Below are 22335 nucleotides of genomic sequence, written 5' to 3'. Positions count from 1 at the left end.
CTCTCACCGGGCCCTGAATCTGCAGGCACCCCGACCTTAGACTTCCCAGCATCCCAGACCGGATGTGCGTGTTGTGTCTACACTGCCTGGTCCCTGGTGTCTTCTTACAGCCGCCCAAGGAGGCTAAGACCAACCCCCAGTTGCTGTACTTGTTACAGGACACTCCTACACCCACGCCAGGGGTCCTCACACCCGTGTTGTGTAGAAAAGCCTCTTAGAAGCAAGCCCACAGAGGAGTGTCCGCACATCAGTCACCTGGGGAAACTGGGACCAAACTGTAGGTCCTGATCCCAGAACAGTATAACCAGACCCCATGTGGTGCACCCTTAGAATCATTAAAGGCTACTTGGGTGAGTCTAATTATAAGGTAGTGTGGAGCCCTAGTGAGTAAGAATACGCCCACATTAGAACTTTTCTTGTGTTCAAGCAAAGCCCTTAACCTTGCCCCAAACATGGACACCCCACCTGCTGAGGTGTCCCTAAAACCATACACCAGCTTCTCCTTGCAGCCCAGGGCCAACATCTTAGGTGAATTACCAGGTTCGAGACTTCACACGTTCTCTTTTGCCTAAATTGGTCAGTTCGGACTCACGTCCTATTAATTCACCCACGCTCATTTCCACAGATGGGAAGTATTCGCCAGTTGACAAGCTGCGTGAGGCCTCAGTCCAATCCTCCCTCTCTCTCCACTTACCCACCTGCAGCTAAAGATGTGGCGAAACCTGGGTAATGGGGACTCCTGTCTGACACAGCATTTTCTCCCTAAGTGGACAGCATGGCCCTAAAAACTGGATTCAAGATGTCTCCAGAAGAAACATCCTGCTTACCAATTTGTTAGGTAGAGCTACCTTGGAGCAGCAATTTTAGGTAAAGAGCTGTGGCATCTAGATGAATCAAGCGAATGAATCCCAAGTGAGGGGCACCTCTGCTACACGGGGCATGCATTTTGCTCCCCAGGACCGAGCTGCGTGGCCCTGTTGAGGCACTCGCTAAGGGCACGAGAGACCACCTCTATGGAAACGATGTCTCGAGTCATTGTTTTGCTGCTTTGATGCTGAACTGGACCTTCTAGCATGTCTAGCAGTTGGGGATGGGAACTGGAAGGAAGATCCATGTTGCCTACTTGCTTCAAGTGTAAACCGAGGCTGGAGCTTGGGACACCTCAGGGAACCAAAAGTCGGTTGAATTAGTTACAAGCGAGCCAAAGCTGTTATACCCACAGGTCTCCTGTACCTCGCTTAGCCGAAAAGGGAGTAAAACAACTGTGGGTCTTAACGATTCCCACCATCACATCCTGCTCCTGTGGACGAGCACATGGATTCTTCACTCAACAGCCCGAAATAGCACTGCAGCTGCAGCGAGGGGGTGTGGCCCGTCCCCTGGGCAGTGTTCCCAGCAGATGCTGCACCGCCCCCCATCCCCACCCCACTGGGCAGGGCGGCCATCTGGGGGATGTGGACTTGGGAAAGCTTCCCAGGTGGTACAGTTGCCACCACTTACTGTGAACCACTGGCATAGAATGCGAGTACTGCAGGTAGCTCACAGGTGGCCACACGTCAGGTGCCAAATGCTCACTCAAGGGCCACAGCCCTTCTCCCTGAAGAGTCCCCAGGTGTAAGCCCCCCTACAGTCAAATCTGGCCAGTCACTGAACACCTTACAGAACTGGTTCGCCCTGCCCTCAAGGGTTCATGGAAACTTAGATTCACAAGTAGACCTCCTGCATCTTTTGTAATGTAACGAGAATCATCAGGCTGCTCTCCTTGACCAGTCATGTGACGTGTGCTCAGTTATGCAAAATTTCTCGAAGGATCCCTGACCACAGAGGTGCCAGGGCTGCAGCCCACCGGGAACCAACCTCAGTTTCCCCATCAGGAAGGAGCATCCCTCCACCCAGGCTTGAACATTTCTCTTTTCTGTGATCTTTTCTCTCCTTTTGTTTCTTGGCTCACAGAATTGCAGTCTTGTCTTATTGGGCTGGCTTCGTTTTTAATGTGTGTCTGCGTAACCTTCCGTAAAGTCTCAGGAGGTAGGTAAAATCTGCATCGCAAGTCGCCTTTTCAGGACCCCACGTTATCATGGAATCATGAATGGGAAATGACAGAAGAAAAACAAAGATGTGACTAATCGAATAGAGTAAAATATTTATTCAGGTCAGGATGCAGGAATAGACTCTGCACAGAAAGATAATCCAACAGCACCATTTATAGCACATACAGCACCACATTTCAGCAAAATGCAACCCAGGACATCAGATACATTGTAGCCATTTGTTTTTTTTAAAAATACATTATGTTCTCTCTTACCTCTGCAATAAGGTATCATAGATGCAGCTAAAGAAGTTAGTGAACAAAGTGCCAGATCGTCCTTCCCCACTCTCTGCCCAGCCTTCTTCCAAGAAACCACAGGCGGCCGCTCACCAGAGTTGGCATGAGGCTTCGAGGCTGCTGCTTTTCCCCCTACATCATAACCGATTTCAAATGGTGCTAGACAAAAACAGACTCTGAACACCAGGAGAAATCGGTCAGCCTGTGTAAGAGATGGGTCCGGTGGTGCTCCTGGGGGTCCTGTACTTGGCCGTGCAGGTGGCAAGTCTGACTCCAGCTGCACCGCAACGGCAGCTGAATGTTCCAGGGCGTCTAGGAGCAGGTGCAGTGCTGATGTGGATGGAACGGTCCTCCGGGTCTGCAGCCTCGCCCCTCCCCGGGTACAGTCAGGTACCACATGGAGCACTGCCCTGCGCTCTAAGGCCCTAGGGACAGGTGACCCCTGATGGCTGCTGCAAGCTGGCACAACCTCTGCCCCTGCTCAGAGGCAGAGATGCTTCTAAACCCAATACCCTCCCCACACTGTCACCCCTCCACAACCCACATACGCTAGGGTGCATCTTCCTTGTCAAGGCCTTCCTCTCTTGAGTCGGCTCGGGCCGTGGGAGGAGGGCGCCTGTCCCACCAGCGGAAGCTCCTCTGCAGGTGGCCCTCTGCTGCGCTGCAATTCTTACTCCTAAAACACTGATTTCAAATGGTGCTAGATACAAAGATGGAAAAATCTAAGCCACCATGTGAAACCAGCTTCCAGAAGAAGAGGATCTCACTGAAGAGAGAATGAAGGTGTAGCTGGAAGAGCCAGGCTCTTCGACAGGAGGTACGTCTTCTCGGAGTTCCGCTTGGGACGTGACATTGCGATCCATTAGACACAGCAAAGAGCTACCCAGTGACACTGGACGACTGTTAAAGTCCCGGCTGGGGCTTCACACGGACGGCAGCAATACAAAACTCATGAAGCCTAGTTAATTCTGTTCAATTCCACCAGTCCTAACAGATTATTCTATGATAAAATACAGTCTCCCGGAGCTATTACAAAAAATGCACTGATATTTTCATTAGCATTGCCCTGCTTTGTAAAATATTTCACAGTACGTGAAGTGTTTTCTGCTGCTATCTCACGTCCTCAGGAAAGCAGCACCCCCTCCGCCCCTGAGGTTCTAGCCAGTACACAAAGGGGAGTTCACCCGGGCCGGGTCCACTCTTCCCTGCGCCTGGGCTCCTCCTTCCCAGCCTTATGTAAGGCCCGGAACACTGGCAAATCTTATTTATCCTCTGCCGTGACACCCAAAAATGTGGTGTCCTAAAACTGTGTTAAGCAGATAATCCTCTAACACGAGAACGGAGTTTCATGTTGTTTTCAAAATCTATCTGAAAAGAAGATTTGCATCCTGTGTTCACATGAGATTTCCCCATCTCCTAAAATGCGATGCTTTGGGGTTGTCTGAGGCTGGGACAACATGTCTGTATTTCCCGGGATGCCACAACCAAGGAAAGAGGAGACGGAGTGGAGCCTGCACCTTCCAGGCTCTCGACCCGCTCGCTCTGCAGGCCTCCGCACGCAGGCTTGCATTTCCTGCGGCTCCTGGGAATAACAGCACATGCTGCTCCAGGAAAGAGGGCGGGAAATAAAAGTCGAGCACTGAGGGTTAGGGCTCTCTACTCATGTCAGTCCCACGAAGCAGGTACTGTTCCCACGCTCGCGGGAGAAGCTGCTCCTTAACGTCGCTCAGGGGCCTGCTCACTGCCACGTGATCAGGACACGCAGCAGATCCCACGTCTCACTCCGCGGTCCCTGTTTCTGCCCCTCTGCCCCCGGGCCTGCTCTGTGGCTGTTCTATCATCTCACTATGTTCCTGAGCTCAACTGTGAGCAAGGGCGGGGGCGGGGGGGGGGGGGAGTCCTCAGCAAGGTCTCTGCATGGCCGTGGAGATGTGGACAACGTGTTTAGCTTGGGTCAACAGGAGCCCAGCTGGTTTTGTGGGGGGGAGGGGGACCTGGTGCTCTGAGCTGGCCTACTGTGTCCTCCTGCACCCATAGCATGGCTGTGGTTGGGGGCAGGTGGGGTGGGGGAAGTGCTGGAGATGAACCGCATCAATGCCTGTGCTGGACTCCAGATTCTGACCCCAGCACCCAGATCTGAGCCCAGGGCCTTTGCATGGCCTCAGGCACTGATGGGAGAGCAAGGCAGCGGTTCCAATTGAGGACACCTGCTGTCCACAGCTGGACCCCACGAAGCAGGTAACTTCCAGGATTGTAAGGTCAGGAAGTAAGTGGAAAATAATAGTCATTTTTGTAGGGTCCTATAAAATGGAGGGCGTGGGGGGGGGGGGACAATTGGAGCTCTACATTGGGTACTTCTAGCTTTTCTGCTTTTGATTCCAGGTGTACGCTCCCTCCTTAGCAACTTCCAACTGCCAGTAAGCACAGCACCTTTCCTAACGTGTTGCCACACAGTGTTTTTCTGTGATCCAGAGGCCCCCTCCTGCATACAGCAGGCCTCTGCATACGCTGCTCCCTCTTCCCAGGACGTTCTCAGTCCACCCTCCCAAAGCTCCCGCCCCTCAACCCTCCCCCAAGTAACACAGGTCGCCTGAAGCTTTCCCCAGGGGAGCCAGGGGTTTGGTTACACCCTCTCACAGCACCTGGTTCTTGTGCGTCTTTGGGATGCACGTATGTCACGTGGTCACCAGGGTGCTGAATTACTGTGTCCCCTGCTGCCCAGGAAGCATCAGCCCAGAGTTCAGAGGAGGAGTGGCCCACGGCAGAGGCACAAGGGTCACCGAGGGCGCTAACAGCCATGAACCAGAGTTCGGGCTCCCGCCACCTGAGCTCTACAACTCTCTGTTCTCTGCAGGAAGCGAGACATCACTGACAACACAGCACCAGAACACTTATCTAAGACAAGATGAGGGGGAAGAAAGTCATCTCAGCACCAAAGCCTTTCGCCCTTCCAACCGCCCCGGATACAAGCTTCTGTTCGGGTCTCAGCCCTCCCAGAAGAACCAGGCTTTGGCTCACAGAGTCTGCTGAGCAATGACTCACTTACCTGAAGCTAGCTGGTGTTTTCGTTCCCGAGCTGGGTGTAGCTGGGTGCTCTGAAGGGGGCCAGGAGGGGTGTGCTCTCCCTGGCACCCAGCTTTGAAGGCCACCTAGGGCTCTGCCGTCAGAGGCGGATGGTGTGACCCTCCCGCCCAGCCCAGTGGCCCCACGCAAACTGGCCAGTGGGGAGGGTTTGCAGGGCTGGCCAGGAAGGAAAACCTCCCAAAACCCAGGGGTGGGGGTGTCAGCTATGGGAGGGGCCCCCATGCAGGAAGAGGGTTCGGGAGGCACGCTGCAGCCCCTGTCCTTTTCTGTGCAGACGTTCTATTTGGAGGCTTTTCCACCCCCTTGTGCCGCGGACACTCCTCTGCCTGGGCAGGGCCCGAGGGTGGAGGAAAGGTCACCACACACTGAATCACAACACAGTGGCTCTAAGTCCTGCTCGGCCCAGACTCTGAGAACAGGGGCCTGCACTTTCCCGGAACGGCCCTCTGTTCTCCTAAAAAGAGAGACGGCTCACGAAGACCGGTTCAAACGCTCCAGGTCTGGGACAGGAAACAGGACGGGCCGGAGAAGCCTCAACGGCGCGCAGCAGCAGCAGGGCAGTGACCTGGAGAGGCTGTGTTTTGTCTAAAGGCATGCAAAGTCAGATACCTTAAACACAAAAACAAAAAACCGATTCTGTGCAGGCCAAACACAAACATCGGAGGGTTAAATAGAATTCACAGGCCATGGGTTAAAGAACGGTCTGGGGGTTGCCAAGAGAGCTTCTACTGCATTCTAGAAATGATGCTGTCTGTGTCTTTTAAAGTCCTGAAAATCCCACACCAGGCATGGTGCCCACAAAATAACAACACGGGAGGAAAACGGGGAGGAGAGGGCTCCCGGTGTGGGAGACGCATCAGCAAACCCAGGGCACCAGGACACGCGCCCCCCAGCAAGCGAATGCTGCCGGCTGGCTCCGTGCTACCGCGCCGACGAGCTCAAATCCAGAAGGCCGGGCAGGTTCCCGCGAGCCCGCAGCCTCTGCCGCCCGCCCGCGGGCTGGGTGCTGAGTCACGGCTACTTACACGACAGCCGGGCTCCAGCCAGCGCGGGGGAGGGGCGCCGGAAGCCCGGGAGCGCAGCCCTCCTGCCCCCGGAATGCTGGTTTCCAGGCTCCTGGCCCGAGCAAGGGTCCTCCCGGGGAGCGAGGGGCCTGGGGAAGACCCCTGGGGAGACGGGGCCGTTCTGCACCCCCCAGATGGTCCTGGCCCATTGTATGTGTGAACTGAGAGGCCCGGCCTAGCTTCCTGTCAGTCGGCTCCGGGCCAGACCCAGTGTCCTGGACATTTTGTCTTGAACTGTCAGGGTGGGGCCTGTTGCCAACTAGCTGTGGTTAATGAATCAGAGGAAAGGGTGATAAAATGAAGGGTATGTGGATGGGGGGCCACGGAGGAGGAGAACCTGGGGCTGGCTCTCTTCCTGGCCGCTTGGGGCCCCCCAAGGAGGGCTCGGCATCCAGGGAGCAGTGCGCTTCCCGGCCCCTGGATCCTGACGTGGGAATAACCTGCTCTAGACCCACTGAGCCCCTCAGATGCCTGTGGAGGTGACAGGGCAAGAGGTCACAGCCTCCTCAGCTCACGTGAGCCCAGCAGCAGCAACTCGGGGTTTTCCCTGGGACGGGCGTCCAGAGGCCTAGGTACCCAGGCAGCCGCTTTCCATAGCAGCGCCGGCTCCCCGTCCCTCCCTCGGCGCCACGGACGAAGGCCTGCATCCGGAGACCTCCCAGAGTCAGACTGGTGGGCTAGCTGGCCGGCTGGGAGGATGGGGTGCCTCGGGATGCTCTGGGGTGGGCGCGGGGGGCAGCAGGAGACAGCAGGGCGCACAGAGGCTGAAAGGTGGAGGGGTGGGGGGGAGCACGGAGGCCCCCACGTTAGCCCAGACAGCAGTGACTCAGCTCAGGCAGAGGCAAGCGGAAAGCGAGCACGCTACGGCCCGTTACACACATACACGTGCCCACCAGAGTTCACAGGTCCACACAACCTCCCACCAAAGGCCGACCACGGATCCTCCCCCATCGCTTCCCAATCAGGTGTTCACGGTAGTGAAGATGGATGTGGCTGTGCAACTTCAGTCTCAGCTGAAATGAACTAGGAAGGCTCTGGGGAGATGTCCCAGAGCCCAGCTCCCCCCCTCCCACGCCTGCCCGGGTGCAGCTGGGTCACCCTCACCCCTGCCTTCAGTGGCCAAGAGTAACTAGCAGACACAGTACCCCAGCGGGCCCACCTCACAGGGCCCCATGCCTACTGGCTGGGGGAAGTCTGTCTCTGTCCCCAGAGCCCCTCTGGAGGCTCCAGGGCTCCGGAGCTCAGCCCCCACTCCTCCTGGAGGGAGAGCGGGTCCTCGCTGTCGACACAAGCCCCACGGCCTCCCCGGAGCACGGCCCCCAGCAGGCTCCAGGACGCCGGGCACAGACCTGCCAACCTCCGAGCGGCGGTTCTACTCAGTACCTGGGCACACACGTGGCAAGGCACACAGGCTGGGGTACACCCCGTGACATGGGTCGGCTTCCTCGGGTGCAGGTGGGAAGGCTGCCCAGACTCCAAAGCTAACCTGGGACACCTCTCCTGCCCGCCTCCCTTGCAGCTGGCCGGCTGGTGGCTGTCCCTATACCGCTAGGCCGGCCTTGTTCTGCTCTCGGGGCCTGGCCTGCCAGCCTTGGGACCTGGAACAGAGAGTGGAGGGAGGAGGCCGGGGGAGGGAGGGCGAGGGGGGAGGGAGGCTGCGGGGGAGGGGTGGAGGAGGAAGTTTCACAGTCTAGCACACTCCCATCAGATCAGAGAGAAGGGAACATGTACAACTTCCCCTTTTCGGGAGCTTCTCTGCCCCTGCCTTTGTTTCGGTTCCTTTCCCTCTGGACTGGGGATGTCTCGGCTGGTGGGCTGGGCAGGGGCAGGCGCCCAGGTACCCGGCCAACTGGGCCCTCGCCCGGCTCCATCCTGGGCCTGGCAGGCTCCCCCGGCCGTTACCCGGCATGCCCTTCTCCTTGTCAGGGAGGCCTCACCCTCTTGTTTTCAAAGTTTTATAACAGTATTGTTTGTTGTCCAGCAGATTAAATTCTTCTGGAGGCTGGAGGGTGGAGGCGGGGGCGTTGAGGGAGAGAGAGGAGGGAGGAGAGCGAGGGAGAGAAAATACAAACAACTTTCATGAGGGCCAAAAGATTAAATGAGCTCCTCTCTGAACACAGAGTTCACCTGTCTTGGAGAGAGGCCAGTGGCCAGGAGCATGTGTTCTCTTCCCCTCTGTCGTCCTCACCTAGCAGGGGGACGTGGGGTCTCAGACTTTCAAGGCCACGACTCAGGCTCAAGCTGAAAAGAAGAGAGCTAGTAGCGCTGGGGGTGGGGGTGACCCCACCCCCGAGGGGCCTAGTGGGGCCCAGCAAGGACGCCCTTGACCTCCGGCTCCTCAGGGCTCCCGATGACCCAACTCCGGGACGAGGCGGGAGGAGGCTTCCGTGGGCAGCCGCCCCATCTACGAGATGGCTCTCCTCCGCCGTGAGCGAGGCGGGTCTGTTCACACTCAAAAATAAAAGTAACACATTCAGTGACAGAGACCCTGAAAGAACGGCATCCCAAGGAAATGGTAATGCGAGCGCCCGGACAAATATTCACGTGACCTAAGGACTGAGCGAGAGTGGGAACGAGGAAAGAGAGGGGAGAGAAAAATCAATATAAAACAAGCACGATCTTACAGACAGGAGGGCCCCGGTGAAAGGTCCCCAGCCTGCCAGGCCTTGAGATGCTCAGCGTGCAGACAGGAATGACACCCAAGGATACACGAGCCTGCATACGAAAGCAACCCTCCTTCCGTCATTAACTGGTTTGAGATTTTGGGGTGACCAATAAATAGCTGCCCAAGGGAGCACATGTGTGCCTTTGCACAGCCGGCAGGGCCAGTGGTCCTAGAGCCGTGGGCCTGCCCTGAGCTAGTCCTCTTCCACCTCCTACCCTCCTTCCAAGAGACCACGTCGGTCCCTGCCTCCTGGCCCAGCCCTCAACTCATGCACATCTCCAGGGCCTATCCAAGCTCCCTAGGGCTGGGGGACCAGCGAGGGTGGGTGGTGGCAGGGGTACAAACGCAGGATTACAGCAGCTCACGGCCCTTCCCTGGCCGCGATGAGGGACAACATGGCTTTGTCCTCTTTTTTATTTACAAGTACTATCAGTCCTATAGGGTCAGTTCCAGAAGTCCTCTCTGCACAAAGAAACAAGGTTAGCGCTCCAGGCCCGAGGCTCCTGTGCCCCCCACCCAGGTTGGGCTCGCCTCCGAGGTGACAAGAAAAGACGGGGCAGCTGGGGTGGCTCAGCGGTTTAGCGCCACCTTCAGCCCAGGGCGTGATCCTGGAGACCCGGGATCGAGTCCCACATCGGGCTCCCTGCCTGGAGCCTGCTTCTCCCTCTCCCTGTGTGTCTCTCCCTCTAAATCTTTGTCTCTCATGAATAAATAAATAAATAAATAATATCTCTAAAAAAAGAAAAGAAAAGACGGAGCCCACTCTAGGTCCTGGCACCCCAAAAGCTTGTGCTGTTCCAGGGACAGGTCTGAGAGTCCCACAGACTCGGCACTGGAGGGACCTTGTCTGGGACATGCAGTCCCTCTTCCCAGATAAAGAGGCTCTCTATGTTTCTCCGGGAGCCCTGAGCAAACGGGCCACCACAGTTCTCCCTGAAGCGTGGCCTGGATCACCTCCCGACTGTGGGTTCCGGCATCCTCCTTCCCATCCTCCAGGAGGAGAGGAAGATTCTGGGTTCTATATGACAAACCTTCACGCAAAAGTTATTAAAAGGCTTTGTCCAGCAAAAACAATTCCCCTGGGGCTTCCCCATGATGGGGTTTCTCTACGAGCCAAGCTTGCATCTGGGGAATACAAATGGACAGACACCCTGAGTGACCCCCGTCCTTCAAGATATATGCCCGGGGAGAGCCTACACCATCATGAGTTAGCGTGCTATAAATAGGGACGCACGCTTCTCTCTCCCTTCATACAGGCTCTGGGTCTACCTGAATAAGGCCACTCAGAGGCCCACACGGCCAAGAAGACATACAGTCCATGCTGGGCCTCGAGCCTCCTCCTCAAGAATGGGCCTACACTCAGTACCCAGGGTGTCGTCTAGGCGTTCTCTGACCTACCTCCTCCCCTTGTGTCAGGCCCACTTTTTCAGCTCTATCAGGAAGCGATATTCAGAGCTGAAGCCAGTGGTTCTAGTATCTCACACCGTACAGCAGCCAATTCTTCCAGCGGGTGCTGTATATTAATGAGCCAGCACACAGGTAACATCCACACAATGCACACGCTGGGCAAAGCTCTGGGCACACCTGAGAAATCTGCTGGGAAAGATCCCACAATGAAGCCTCGTTTCTAAGTGAGCTACTTGGTAGCAACAGGACTACAGGCATGAGCACAAAGTGCCTACTAATGTGTTGGAATGGTTTGAAAAGCACTGCATATTCCAGAAGCTTCCAAACGTAGGAAGTCTCACCAGAAACACATGGTGAAGGGCTGGATTCCCGGCCAAGGAGCGCAAGCCAGGTTTTGTAAGAGCTCCAAGAAGCTGAAAGAATCCGAGGACAGTAGAACCTGCACATCCTGAGGCTCCCTTCCCCAGTCGATGTGTAGAAAAGGGATCTGCGACTCACAGAGATCAAGTCAGAGTGGGCCGAAGACCCACTCCCCATCCCTGCCCCGCTGGCCGGCGGAACCGCCACCAAAACCAAAAGGAGTGACGTCTGGAGTCAGGGGACCTGGGTGGGGGGTGACCCGAATTCTGCAAGTACGTGCAAGTAAGTGGATCTTAGCAGGGCCGTCGGCGGCTCAGTTTCAACAACCGTGGGGATCCCACCCGCTGCCCTCATAGGCGGTGTGAGGACCAGACAAGGCAGCAAATCTGAAAAGAGCTGCAAAACATCGCACCACGTGCACAAGACGCCAGTCACTCATCGATCGGGCTCCTGCCTGGATCCTGGCCCAAGGCCCTGCTCGCCACACCACTCTGGGGGCGGCACGGGGTGGGCTCACGGCCACGAGGCCCAGGGAAGGGTCCAGCAAAGCGGCACGCGGAGAACGTCCTGAAGAAATGTTACTAATTTTAAAACTCTGCCTCCTGTTCGGTGGTGGATTGTGCGGTGTGAGCCCGTAGCCCCGGGGACCCCTCTCCTCGCAGCCTCGGAGAAGCTCTGGGCGCTGCCGACAGAGGCCACCAGGGCCCAGGCTGGCCCTTATCACAACAGCCTGTGAGGGTCTGGGACCCTGGGCTGGCCTGCACGTGCTCTATTTTTGCTACCTTTTAAAGAGTCACTCGAGACTAAAAAGCCAAAACGGAACAGAGATATTTTTGTTTTTGTTTTTTCCTCCTTCTTCTTCTTTTTTTTTTTTTTTTAAATAGAAGGGCTTCAACAACCACGTGAGAAAAGATGGCTAAATAGAAAGGAAAACTTCCTGACGGCAAGGGGCACAGACCCTGAACAGGGAAGGCCCAGGAGGCAGGACCCAGTGTCCCGGATTTAGAGCAGGAAAGGCCAGAACGTCTCCCCGAGAGCACGGTGGCGTCTGCAATCAGCCCCTGTGGCACAGCAAGCCCCCCAGCAGCTCCCATACCGCCCATCTGCAGACAGGCGCCTTGGTGGGAGCCAGAGCCCATATCCTCTGTCTCCTGGGTGACCTTCGTCAGCCACCGTCACACAATCCCTGGCCCCTTCCCCGCCAGGAGTGAGGGGTCCCTGCAAGGCCATCTCCATCCGCCCACCCTGATGGATGGTGATAGCATCTCTTCAGAAGAAAGGACTCGAGCTGTTCTCGGACAGATTGTGCAAGGCCCCTCCGCTTGCCTGTAACTCAGGCGTCTTTTCTTCTGTTCTGAGTTTCTGCCAAAGAAATACCTCCAAGAACATCCAGGGAGCCCCCTCGTCAGGGCTAGCTGGCAGGCATCTTCGAAGAGATTCTGGTTCAACCCCCTCATTTTATAAAGAAAGAGACTGAGTCCCAGACAGGTCAAGCAAGTAAGATTTTTCCAAGGGAGACGGGGCCAGAACAGCTGAGACTTCTATACCTCGCCACGCAGGCCCCACTTTCCCTGAGCCCCCCACAACCACAGCCCAAGGCGCACACCTTGTCCTTGTATGGCCTCGATGACCCCCCTCCCCCACTGGCCACCGCCACAGGTGGCAGTCTCTGAGGTCCAGGTGGGCCAGGCTTCGATCACGGGGCCAAAGAGGGAAGAATCACGCGGCCAGACCCATCACGAGCCCAGCCTCTCCCCGGTAAACAAGTCCTGGGCCCTGCAGCCGCACACACTGGAAACTTCCCCTCCCCCATCTCCCACCACCACCCACCTGCCTCAACCTCTCAAGACGTTTTGTGCACAAGCCTCGGGCACAAGGTGACTTCTTCTTCTCCCTCCCCCTGCCCCTTGCCTATGAGATAACGCTGCAACCACCTGCACTGGCAGAGAGGCTGAGCTGACTTCCACCTCCTGCAGGCACCCAAGTCACTACCAGCGACGTGGTGAAGACCTAACCCGGGTGTTCCTCTGTCTGTGCGGACAAGAGGGGCGCAGTGAGGAGGCTGAGGCAGAGATGCCAGCTGGCACCTGCTGGAGTGGGAGCCAGAAGGCCCAGAGCAACCACAGCCGGCGGAAAAGCCTTCATTGCCGGCGACCAGAAGCTTGACGTCTACTGCCACCTTGATCCCTGACTTGCTGCACGTTCCTGGAAGCTATGGGAACCTTGGGTGACTTTGCCAGCTGTTAGGAGAAGTGAGGGGTGAGCCACCGCACCGGTCTGAGCACATCGGGGGCTCCGTCGGGATGGCTTCCCCAGTCTCTTAAATTCCCTCCTGGACCAACAGCTGGATCCCTGCTGCTTCTGCGTGTGGCTGGCCCCCTTCCCCTGTGTGCCTACATCACGTATCTCCCAACTCCCTTTCTCGCTATCATGAATGACCTCCCCCCACGCCAGCGGAAGCCTGGTTTCATGGAACCCTGCGTCCCCGGCACCTTGCACAGCCCATGGCAGGCAGCAGGGGCCAGACACGTGTGTGCAGGAGGGCTGCGTTGGCCATGCACAGCCGCGCCTGTTTGCGGGCAGTGCCCCGGCGGGCGCTGCCTCTGCCCAACCTCCCCCGGAGGGGGATGTTGCACAGCCTCCTGCGCTGCCTGCCACGTTCCCCTAGAGATCTGGCCTTTCCCTCGGGTTGCCATCCGCTCTGCTGGCTGCCTCGTCTCTGACGGTCTTAGCTCCCAAAAATGTCTGACTTCAGCCCAAGAAGAGGGTAAAGGGAAGGTGTGGGCTCTAGAATCAGTAGTGCCTGGCTTTCAATCTCAGCAAGTCCACTCGCTGGGTGTGTGACCTTGGTGGAGTCACATGCTATGGACGGCTTCCTTAACTGTAGAAGGGAAATGACACCTCCTTCATGTGGTTGCTGAGGATGAAATCAGATGAGCAAAGGGAGACCCTGAGCAAAGGTCAGTTTCCCCTCCCCGGGGAAGGGCCTGTCTTGTACCCTCACACCTCATTACAGATCCTGATCCCGGCTCAGGGCACACGCAGGCCCCTTGCAGGCTGCAGGGGGCCACGCTGGAGGAACATGAGACACGTCCTCCCCCGGCGCACCCCCACCCCCCGCCTCGATCCTGGTCAGACGGTGCACAAGCCTGTCCCCGAGGGCCTCCATCCATCCCCATGCCCCCACTCCTTCCTGCCCAGGCTCAACACTCCTGCATCAGGCTCTGCACAGACCTTGGCTGGAGGTGTTCTCCGGCTCTATCAGCTCGTGAGCAGCTCCTATGGAAGGAGCCAGCTAGAAACCAAACTCAGCCTATGCTTTCTTCACAGACACTCCCAGGCCCAGAAAAGCCAAGCAAAATGAGGGCCTCCCACGGACAGCCGGCTAGTGGAAAAGGCAGGATCTCTTACATAGCTCACAGGGAGGCAATGTGCCCAAAACAGTGACCAGCACGAGGTACACATCCTCTCTAAAGCTGGGGCTGCAGCCTCAGAGGCACTTGTGCCAGGGGACGGAGCCAAGATATGCATTAAACAATTCACAGCCCTGACCAGACCAGGATTCAGCGGAACAGAGAAGGTGCTGACCAATCAGGTCCCCGGGCAGGGCCCCTCCCCAACACCTCCTGGCCAAGCCACACCAGCACAGCTCCGGTGCCACCAGCTCTGTTAACCTCTGCTGGACCCCAGAGGGAAAGGCCCCACACTGCCTCCTGGCTCCTGGACTGCAGGGATTCAAAGGTTGAGAATGAAGTGCCAGATACGCCCGGTCCCCCTCTCAGGGGATGCCAACTGTTCTGCTGGCTTGGGCTGGTGACACATAATGCCCGTGTCATGTCAGTAGAAGCCAGGCTGGTAAGCAGGGAGGAAAGAACTAAATGAGGAACAAAAATAGGAAAATCAACAGGGAAGCATCCACCCTAATTCTGGAAACATCAGAGGCCCCAGAGACAACTGCGTCATAGGGAAGCAAAACCAACTTTCCCTTTGCTTCCCACTCTGGTTATCTCAATCCTGCCAAGGGCAGGGCAGGGCTGTGAATGGGAGCAGCGGTGACCCCGATCCAGGCCCAGGGCTGCACCACACATATGGGAGCAGAGGCTCCCGAGCACGGCCAGCAGCTTCATCCGGCCTCAGCCCTGCAGCCGCCGCTGGCCAGGTTCTGGCCGACACATCTTGAGGGACTTGGCCGGCTCCTCCTCATCTCCCCAGCTGCACCAAGGCTGATCTCTCCTCTTTATTCACGTTCCAGGTCCAACACCCCTAGCGAACCCTCCCTACATTACTCCCGGAGGGGCTGAGACTTGTCAAATTCCTTTAGGGAAGAGACACCAGACTCTTCCCAACAGCCCTGGGTTGATTCCTCACTCAGTGAGGACCTCGGGCTGCTCACGGCCAACTCAGAGACGCATCTCAGATGGGGAGAAGAGAAGATGGAACACTGACGGGCAGGCTTCACCAGTCGCTCCCGGACAACAGTGGGAAAAGGGTGGGGAGATATCCATGAGACCCGAGCAGAGGTGGGGGTCCCACGGGTGCCTCGGGAAATTAGCTGAGCGCATCATAAAATTGCCCAGCACCAACCCTTTTATCTTGAGCCCCCGGACAAATCTGCTGTTGGCTAACTTCAACCTGGCCCTGCCTGCCCAGGACGCCACCGGAATGCGTCCCATAGGAGAGACGGCCTGGCGGCGAGCCAGGCCAGCGCCTATGTGTGCGATCTGAACTGTCTCTAGAATGCGACAGACCTGCCCGGCTCTGCGGACCACCATCATTTTTAATCACCGTTGCTATGCCTGTGACCGGCATCAAGTGAGGCAGAGAAAAAAAAAGAGAGAGAGATTTCTATGTCAGCTGCCTAGAGATGCTCTGCAATGTTTACCAGGCCCAGAATTTTTTTTTTAAGGTGAAGGCAATGAGGGCCTAGAGGAGAAAAAGTGATTCACTCACTCAAACGAAGAAGAAAACCCCCCAAAGCAACCCACTCCCTCAAGTAGAGCAAGAGTCCTGAGGTCCGCCGCCCAGGCCACAGTCTAAGCTCCAGCGTGCACGTCTAAAGGCATCTAGAGTAAGAGCAAACACACACCGGGGACACGAGGAAGGGAACGGCCGCAGGCTCCCGGCACCCAAGGGTCTCTAACCCAGAGCCTCACGCTGGCTGGGGCGGTGGGGGGGTGGGCAAGGAGAGCTCCAGACCAGTCACTGTGGTGACTACCACACCCAGCCACGCATCCTGGCTGTCTCCCACATGCCGCAGCCGCCCGCAGAGGATCACTTGGCCCTTCCCCCAGGCCCTTGCTGGTTACTAACCCCATTCACAGAAAAGCCAGGAGTAGGAGAATGGAAAGAAGAGGGCATTGTCTGGGAGGCTCTGAATGGAGACGTCTGAGGATTCCCTCCCGACTAAGGAAACCGTCAGGGTGCAAAAAGACAAGGGGGCCAGGGGAAGGCCGGAGGAGGCGGCCCACACCTGACTTACCTGGGAGGCAGGGAAGGGGTTAAATCGCATTTTCTTACAGCATCTGGTTTCCAATAAGCAGCCGGGCGGTGATGACTCGCTGACAAGACTGGATCATGTCACATCACTCAGCACTTGGGGCCACAGAACCACGGCCGCGGGTGGCCCCGCCGCACCTACGAGAGGGAGGAGAGGCAAACATCCGGCCTGTTCTGCCCTCTGCCACCCGGCCCCGAGGACGGCGGACTGACGGCAGATTTCCCCGAACCCCCCGACGGATGGACGGCGGGGGAGGGCAGGGAGCAGACACGGTCGCCGGAGGCCCCAGCCACATCTGCCGTCAGATCCTAAACAAAAAAACCAAAGGACGAGGAGGAAGAGGTAGAGGAGGGCAGGGAAGACGAGAGGTCCACAAGAAGCACAAGAGGTCAGAGGGCGTCCTGGGGCAAAACAAGGCTAACAGGAAACCAAGGCGACACACAAGGGGCTGGGGGGTGACGCAGGCCACCCCGTGCCGTCTGCCACACTTCGAGCCTCTCGCCTGTCCTCCTCCAAACCCCCAAATCCAGCGAGAACCATCAGCCCCCCTCCTGGCCCGCCTCCCACATCAGACCTTCCGATCTATCAGCGTCTGGAAGAGGGAAAAGGAAAGAACGCTCGGCAGCCCGGAACCAGACACAGACACACAGCGCTTCCTGGAACGAAAGGCCCCCTCGGAGATGATGGCTCACACTCTCGAGGTTCCGGTTCCCTGGGAGAAGGGCTCCTCTCCCGCAGGGGAGGGCAGACATGTCCGATAAGAATTGCTTAGCACAATGCTATATATAGTCTAGGTTCCTAGCGGCCTAGAGATTTGGAGCTAGAACTTGGCAGAGAACCACGCTAGATGCTGGCAAAGACCGTCCTCCCCCAGCCAGCCAGCTGAGAGCCTCACCTCCCTGCTGGGGGCAGTGAGGGCAAGCGGGGCCCTTCCCGTCGGCCCATTAATAACGCCGCACTGAGGGACACGGGCTTTGGCTCCGTTTTAGGGAAAATCGACTTCTCCTGAATTGTGAGGGCGACGCGCGGGGGCTAAATACTGAGCTCTAGCCTCTCCGCAGCTCTCCAGCAGCACTAGAAAAATCGATCTCGTCCTCTCTGCTGGAGGACCAGGGGCAGGGGTCTGCAGGGAAAGGAAGGAGAAGGCACAGCAGCTGGGTGGTTTCAATAAACATCTATTGCTTCCGATGTTTGAAGGAATAAAAGAATGCAGACGGATACTTACTGCAGAGAGCCAGGCTGACAGGCATCTCCTTCCTTTTGTTCCAAATAAACGCAGAGGGGCCACTCTACGCGGCCGTATGGTGGCTGCCTTCTGCACACCAGCTCCATCCTCAGCTTAGCCGAAGTCTCCAAGAGGCCGTCACCTACTCATGGAGCACAACTCCTCTGAGTTCTCTGTGGGGAGGAAGCAGAAAGAAGGCAGGTAGGCTCGGCGCTCAGGGCCAAGCAAGCAAGCAATGGACTGCGCAGGCCTCGGTCTGGGTCCCCTTTGGGGCTAATATGAGGCCCCGGGGCCTACGGCCCTCGGCTGCTGCTCACCAGCCAATGGCAGAAACGAGGCAAGGCTGGGCCCCTTGTCTTGAAGGAAGGCCAGACCCCCTGGGCACTGGGTCTCACCAAGAAGGGCCTACCACCTCTTGGAAAACAAACCTGAGACACAACTGAGAGCTCTCGGAAGTACAGCATCTGGGCTCTCGTCATAGGCACAGCTTCTAGACAAAGACACAAAGGACCTAACATCCATGTACATACCATTTTTTTTTAGGTCACATTGTTCTCTATTCAGGCCCAAAAAGACATGACACAAAGGGGCTGGGGCTGCCCTTGCGCTCTGGGCAGGGACAGCCGGCTCCTGTCCTTTGCCCTGCGTACCCCTCACCGTAACCTCGGCCAGGTCTCCTCGCTCTCTCTGTCTCCCAAGGCCCCAAAGCCACTCCCTCCAAAGATCCCAAATGAGTCACGCCGGGAGGTCCTTGGGGAAAGGAGGAGGTGCTGGGTGACAAATGTCAGCGCTAAGCATCATCGACAGGAAAGTGTGAGCCTGAAACATGGCACAAGGGGGTGCACAGGGAGAGTGGTCCCGGGCCATGCCGCCCCTCAATTCCCCCCACAAGTTGTTTGCTTCTCCGTGTCCAGCCAAGGCCGAGGAACAGAGAAGAGGAGAGAAGGGAAGCCAGATGCTGAGGATGATGGTTTGCCCGCGACTCGGTGGCGGTGGAGGTCCAGGTCCCTCGCTCCCGAGAAGGCATGGCTGGGCCTGGTTCGGTGTGGTTGGGCGGGGCCGGGCGGGCGGGGCGGGGGGGAATGTCACGCGCACTTAGCGCAATGCTGCAGATTCAAGAAAAGCCTAGAACCCTGAGCCGCCATGATGACGCACATATATGCGCACGAAGGTCAAGGACTTGAGGCCCACAATTTCGCCCAAGGAGGAATTGGAGAACATGAAAGGGGAGAAGTTTGATGTGGGACAATACGGAGAGGGGAGGCTGAAGCAGGCTGCCCCAGAGCTGGCCTTCATTCAGCTCAAGGCTGGGACGTGGACCTGCCATCTTCACGTGACAGCTGCAGAGGACACCTGAGATGCCACATCCCCATGATGGGCACGCACTCCCGGGGCCCCCGGACCGCCAGTGTTCACTACAGACCGCCAGGCCCACCCTACCTGAGATGGGACTCACCCTCTATCCAAGGCAATAGGCCACGATGAGAAATCCCAGAAGGTTTCCCGGCCCTGAGAAGGTGCCTCTTGTTTGGGACGAGCGAGAGAAGCTTGAAAAGTGGCTCTGTTTGCCAAGCGCATAATAATAATAACACAAGCAGCTGCATTTTCTGTTCGGTTTCTAAAATTCAAGAGTCCACAGAGGCCCGTTGGGGTGTCTGGTGTCACCCCCACCCGATGCCCAGAAGTGGTCTTCTCTGCCAAGCCCTTCCTGAAAGTGACCCCAGCCCAAAGGTCGGTTCCAAGCCCTGACAAGCTGTTTTTGCTGCTTTCATGTTGACAGAACGTCCTGGCCACTCGGCTGAGCGCTCCATCTCCCAGCTCCCGACACACTGAGTCATCATCCAAAGAGGAAAAAAACAACAAAGCAGTCGTCACCAGGGTCCCCACTGCCGTCGGCTGACGACTCACGGGCTGTCGTCACTCTCTGCTCTGCAGCCCCGGAATTGGTGACGAGGGGCTTCAGGGTGCCCAACTCCCCTCCCACGGGATGCAAGGGCGTCAGGAAGCAGGCAGCCACCACCGCCGTTCAGAAAGAAGGGAAACTACCCTGGCATCGCAAGGCTCCCAGGAAGGACCACTGGTTAACCCTCACTCTGCCACCACCTGCCCTGTCCTCACAGCCCCACTCCCACGGCCTTTTCCCGATGCTGACGTCACAGGGGTCTTACTCCAGGTGGGGGAAAGGCATCATCTCGTAGGCTTCAGGTGCCTACTGCCTGGTTACCTCTGCCCCTGCCTCTGCTTCTGATACCACTGAAGGCATGTAAGCTCCCTTCCCCCCCATTCCTTCTCCAGCCACCTCTTACGTTCCCGTCTTAAGCCCCCGATAAAACAGCTGGGCACGGGGAGAGGAGGTGTAACACTTTCTGCTGGGATCCTATTTGCTTGGCAATGTATTAGGCATCTCTGTGCAGACTGTAGTGGCTCCATGTCACTGACCGAGGTCACTAAGCCTTAGAGAAACCACCCAGCAAGACAAGGCAGGGTCAGGATGCAGACCTAGGGCTGTCCAAGTGCAATGGCGCTGCTCCCTCCCTTGTAGGATCCCCACCGATCCTGGGTTCTGGAGCTCATTCTGCTCTGAAGGTGCTACAACCATCGCACCTCCACCTCCTCTTCTAGGAGGAAGGTAACCAGGATAACTGAGCTTTGTTAATCCACCAAGTTCAGCTACAAAAAACAAACCAACCGAGAAAAAAAAAAAAAGCCATCATCTTGGGTGAACCTGACTGCAAAGGAAGAGGAGAAAATGAAGGAGGTAGCAGAGAGGGTAGCATGGACCTCGGGCGCTGGAAGGTCAGCCACCCAACGTCCCATATAGCATCAGGGATGTACAAAATTCCTTAAATAGGCCCGTTTTGGGGGATCTACCTTGCAAGAGGCATCTTGTAGACACTGACAACTGACAAGCAAAAAAAAAAAAATTGCAAAGCCTTTGGGAGGATGGGGGTTCTGATCATGAGCAGAACACTTACCAGCCACGGGCCTCTCCTCGCAGGGTTGTGGTAACAAGCAAGAAATGAAATAAGCCCCGTGCAAGGGCCTGACGTAGTACCTGGCAAACAGAAGGCACCAAATAGTAAGTGTTTTCCTTCCTCGTCGCCCGGCCTCTTGGAGCTCACCGTCTAATAGGTGACATAAGACTTACACTCTGAGGGCCACGGAGACGACGACGTAAGCACACGAGAAGGACACAGCGTGTGACGGCCTGGCCGGAGGGAGCAAGGAGGGGCCCTTGCGAGGATTGCTTCTTGGTGAAAGGGGTTCCAGAAAGGTCCACCGAGGGCGGCCGGGCTGCCGCAGGTGGGTGCGGTAGGGCCCAACAGTCACGGGGGACACCAGTGGTGAAAACCAGAAGGCGCCGGAAAAGCAAGAAGAAGTTAAGTTGCCTGGTTTTGTGGGAATCAGGGGGTCCAGCCGGGGAAACGCAGGGAAGTAAGACCCGCGAGGAGAGCGAGGGCTGGCTGCAGACAGCCGTCGGCACCGTGCTACAGAGGAGGGAGTTTTACTCTGGAAACGATGAGAAACCATTTTAAAGCTCTTGAGCAAGAGAAGACAAGATGGCTGCTGCACGCAGAAGGGCCCGGCGAGGGACGGCAGCAGGGAGCCTCACCCGAGGGCGACAGCTGGGACCGGGGTGCCGGCAGGGGCATGGCGGGGAGCAGAGGAGGCGAGCAATAAGGAGGGAGGGCCGTCGGGCAAATCCTCAAAGCTGCCTTGGCCCCACAGAGACGCTGCCGGAGACAGAGCCTATGGGGGGTGGGGGGGGTGCACACACCACAGGTCCACACGTCTGGGATGAGCAGCCGAGCGTCCATCTCCACTACACCCCCCGCCCCCCCAAAAACCCCTCAGCTTCTCCTCTGGGTTGCCTTACGCCTCACGCCGACCAGGGCTCGGGAGACCCAGGCCTTCTGTTGGCGACGCCCACCCTCTGGCCAAGCCCAGACCCCGGGGGGTGGACCCCCCACCCAAGGCCGTGTCCGAGGGTGGGACTGGGCGGTCCTGCCCCTGGGGCCACCCTCCTGCGGCAGCCACCACTGCGCCCGCCTCTGCTGCGCGTTTGCCCCCCCTCCCCTCCTCCGTCACAGCCCCCGCCCCCCGCCCACTCTGCGGAACTGGCACAGCAGGACCAGAAAAACCAACGCCACCATGTCGGAGACCAGCAGAAATGCCTTCAAAATGGCAGCCTTAGGGTAAAAGGAGTCCAGGAATATTACCAACCCACCCAAGGAAAGAGGAGCCAGTGGCAGGGGGAAGGAGCTGTCAACCACCTCCCAGCTGGGCCCCCCCACCCCACCCTTCCTCACTCTTACGATTGTCACGTCTTTCCCGTCAGAAACTTCCTCGCAGAACGCAGAGAGCCTAAGAGGAGAAGAAGGGCATCGCCCCCATGCCCCCGACAGGTCCTGGGGCCACGGGTGACGCAGGGCATCCCGAAGGACACTCTGCGTTCCGTAGCCCAAGGGGGGGGTCGGCAGCCCACTTCTGTCTTCAGACCGAGCTCCTGGACCCGAGCTGACCCTCCGAGGGAGTCAAGTCTCCCACTGCTCCCAACCAGACCCTCCCCAGCTCCATGGGCCCCGGGGAGCCCAGAGGCAGGGTTGCAAAGAAGGGCCGAGAAGGCACAGCCGTGCCTCCGTTATGTAATAAGAAGGGCGGTGCTGTCCTAGGCCGGCGACCCAGGGCGCACTGCGTTCCCGGATG

General features: G+C 57.5%; 1 long non-coding RNA gene across 5 annotated transcripts; it reads right to left on the bottom strand.

The window, feature by feature from the left end:
* Positions 1-2131: 2131 nt before the first annotated feature.
* Positions 2132-21670, bottom strand: LOC112907137 (uncharacterized). 5 transcript variants are annotated; one of them, XR_003232714.2, is made up of 3 exons: positions 20777-21670; positions 17629-20683; positions 2132-16540 (listed from the first exon to the last, which is right to left on the bottom strand). It is a non-coding gene; the product is annotated as an uncharacterized lncRNA (long non-coding RNA). The 5 variants fall into 5 exon arrangements; XR_011996404.1 differs by having other exon boundaries at positions 2132-17801; positions 18057-20683; XR_011996403.1 differs by having other exon boundaries at positions 2132-19457; positions 20604-20683.
* Between the last annotated feature and the right edge of the window lie 665 nt (positions 21671-22335).

Source organism: Vulpes vulpes, chromosome 13, assembly GCF_048418805.1.
Source record: "Vulpes vulpes isolate BD-2025 chromosome 13, VulVul3, whole genome shotgun sequence".
NCBI classification, from domain to species: Eukaryota; Metazoa; Chordata; class Mammalia; order Carnivora; family Canidae; genus Vulpes; species Vulpes vulpes.
The sequence above is the reverse complement of the archived record's forward strand: the minus strand, read 5'-3'. Positions and strand labels throughout refer to the sequence as shown.